Source organism: Gracilinanus agilis, chromosome 6, assembly GCF_016433145.1.
Source record: "Gracilinanus agilis isolate LMUSP501 chromosome 6, AgileGrace, whole genome shotgun sequence".
Lineage (NCBI taxonomy): Eukaryota > Metazoa > Chordata > Mammalia > Didelphimorphia > Didelphidae > Gracilinanus > Gracilinanus agilis.
In genome coordinates, this window is record NC_058135.1 from 287,783,804 (window position 1) to 287,787,400 (window position 3,597).

Sequence of the window (3,597 nt, forward strand, 5' to 3'; positions counted from 1 at the left end):
GGGGTTCACAGTCCTGGGCAGCGGAGATTGTGTGGGGGGAGGGGGGCAGTGAACGGGGGGCTGGAAAAGCACACGGCAACTCTCCGAGGGGAAGGCTAAACGGAACCCCCTAGAGATCCCCCTAATTCGGGAGAGGGCCAGACAGGTCAGAGAAACAAAGGGGGAGGAGAACCTTGGGGCCGGCACCCTCAGGAGAGGGACCCAAAGTATCTCCTGCCCCTTTTCGGGGGTCTTCTCTGGCCTCATCCTCATCCTCAGGGCTTCCCTCAGAGGCAATGGAGGCAGGTGGGGGTACTGCCCTTCTTCCAACCTTTGGGAACCTCCAAAACCCCAGTTCCCCTTCTCGGGCTGAGGGGCTGTCAGGAGATGGGAGTCAGGGTGCATGCAGGTCACAAGACAATAGAACCTGGGCATTCTGACTCTCAGAATCACAGACTTAAAAGCAAGGGGGACCTTAGAGGCCATTTAACTCCAGCTCCTCATTCATAAGAAGAAGAAACTGAGGCCAGACAGGGGAAAGGACTTGTCCAAGGTCACACGGGACCTGGCAGAGCCGGAATGCAGATCCTAGCCCTCAGACTCCACTGCTCTTTTCTTCCTTCTGATTTTCCATAGAGGATGGGCAGGTCTCTTCTTGCCTGACCCCCCTGCAGCACCAACGGCTCCCTCTTTCCCTCTTTTTCTCCTTCTCTGAGGGGCCAGAGTTCCCATGAACCCTGACGCCAAGAGATGGCTTCTCAGCTCCCCCTTGAATGATGGAGTGGAAGGATTTGGATTGGGCCCACATTGGAATAGGAGCTCTGTAAACTCTGAGCTCTGGACCTCTAGAATGAGGGAGATGTTCTACAGGACTTGGAGGGCTCCTTCCAGCTTGAAAGTGTAGGATTCCCCCTCTTGGTCTCCATGGGGAAGCCCTGAGCCCAGCCTCCAATAATAGGCCATGGCTCGGGCGATCCCCCAGTTAGATACTGATGTGACATGATAATACTAGATCTGGCTTGGAGGCAGGTACATCTGGGTCACACACGTACTGCCCAGGCAAGCCCCTTCTCTTCTCCGGGCCTCACTGTCCCAGCCTATAAAATGGGGTTGCCCGGATGACCTCGAAGGCCCCTTCCAGTTCTAGATCTAAGGTGCTGCGTCAGGGAACAGGCCTTGGGAGGGCTGGGCTAGCTGACCCCCGAGAGCCCCTAGACGAGGACCTCGGAGGTCTGTAACAAGCTCAGACACGCAGGGCTCCCCAAGGGGGACACAATTCCTGCTCCGCCAACCAGGCAGACGAATAGCCAGGATTCAGGATGGCGGGCACATGTTTGGGGCAACAGCAACGTGGCTCCAAGAGAGAAGGACCAGGGAAGCCCCAGACATGTGGGCTCGAGGCAGAGCGGCCGGCCGAAGCCTGGTCCTGGGGGCTCCGAGGGCCTGTGTCGGGGTGCTAACCTCGGCTCCAGGATGGCCTAAACACTGCTGTCCCAGCATCTCCGTATGCTCGCTGCACTGGACTCGGGGGCAGAAAGCAGGGGCAGGGCGCCTGGACTTGGGGGAAGAAAATGTTTAGGAAGAGGCTGTGTGGCATAATGGTTAGAGAGAGGGCCTCAGAGTAATGGCCTGAGTGCGAGTCCTGCTTTGGACACATCCCAGCTGTGTGACCCTGAGACAGTCACATTACCTCTCAATATTGCATTGGTGGAGGGAATTTCCTCACAGGGAGTTTTCCACATGAATTCTATCACAGATCTAGGCTAAAATAACAATTTGAGGAGGTCAAGGAACCGCCTGGCCAGAGAATCTTGGGGCTGGGGGTGGGGGGGGGCAGATCCCCGAGTTCCATATTCTGTCCTGCCTCTGTTTGGACAGACCAAATCTCTCCCTCACCCACTGGTCACCTCACCCACATAGGCACACGCAGTTCCTGCCTCAGTTTCCCCTCTCTGAAACAGCCCGGGATGGAGGAAGAGTCGGGGTGGCCTTACAGCCATGTTCTACAGGACCCCTCCCCTCCAGTCCATACGAACATGCCAGCAGCCGTCTTCCGTCCGCCTGGCCTCCTGGGCCCCGCTGTCCGTGCAGGTCGAGGAGATGCGGGCTGAGGGCTAGGGATGGAAGTATTGTGGAAGGCAGAGCAGAGCCTTCGCGTCTCTCTAGTCTCGGGCAGACAATGCTCTGGGGGACAGGAAGCTCGGAGGGGGGCTGCCACCTGGGAACCATCAAACCTTGTGCAGAAGGAAGGATGCCTGGATTGAGAGGCATGGAGGGGGAGGGGTGCAGCTGCCATGGGAAGGAGGCTGAGCTGACAGTTCCAGAGGGATTTGGGGGCTGTTTTTGGTGTCTGCATCGTTGCTTGGTTTTTTGGTATTTTCGGTTCTGGTTGTTTTTTTTTTTAATTGGGGAGGAGGTCGTGGGGGGTGTTTATTTCGTCTTCCCCCTAGGAGGGGGGGGGGGGGTTGGAGAAGGGGAAGGGAGGGGTCATTAGTATGAGTCACGACCGCATGCAGATGAGGTTAGAATAGGCAAGGAGGGGATCTGGAGGCTGGGCTGAGGGAAGAACTAGAATGGAGGTCAGGGAACAGAAATGAGGAAGAGTCAGGGAGGGGACATTAGGGCAAAGGCTGGGCTGAAGAGTGGAATGGGGGAGCCAGGGGAGAGGCTCGAGCTGGAGGCTGGAAAGTTTTGGTAGCAGTAGGTAGGACGGGCAGGAAGTTAGGGGAAAGAGGCGGGAAGAAGAGGGTGAAGCAGAAAGGGGCCATGGGGGCGCCCGAGGGAGTAGCCTGGCTCCTGTCCTTTGGCCTTCCGTCTCTCTCCAGGATGTTTCTGACACACAGTCTGCCTCCTCCTCCTCCTCCCCCCCTCTGCCATCTAGCACACACTACGCTATTCTGTCTCCCGTCACTCTCCTGTGTGTGAATCCTGTTTCCCCAGGCAGGCTGTGAGCGCCCGGAGGGCACAGAGACCCAAGGTAAGGCCCCTCCGGGCCATGGACCCTCCGCTAAGCCCCGAGAGCCCGGGGGTCTGGGAGAGGCTGAGGAGAGGGTCTCTCCTCCGTTCAGGAAGCTCCGGGCTCTGGTCATCCCTTGCGCTGACCCAGCTCTCTCCGGTACTTCAGGGACGTCGCCTGCTCTGCCCGGCTGCCTCGCCCTCCTCTTTGGCCTCTGGTCTTCCCTACCCGTTCTCCACTCAGCCTAGCGGCATCACCGCTCCGCCCTGGTCCTCTCTATAGCTGGCCTCGCTTCTCCGGGGGAGGGAGGCCAGTTATTCCTTCCTGCGGCTCAGCCTCCCTCTAGCTCTCACCCAAACCCTCCCGGGGGGCCCCGCGGCCTCTGGTGCCCGGCAGAGGATGGAAAGAAGGGAACAGAGTGCGCAGTTCAGAACAAAGCGAGAGAGTCAGAGGGGAAGGACCAGAAGAGGGGCAAGTGCGGAGAAGAAGGAAGGGGCAGTGGAAGGAGGCGGGAGGAGGGCTTGGGGGGGGGGGGGGAAGATGACTCGGATTAGTAAAACCCTACTGTTCCCTCAGACAAAATCATAAAGTCCAGACACAAAAATGGCGGCTCGTTAGTAGAAGCAGGAAACGGGAGTGCAAACCCCTCCCCCCCACCCCCC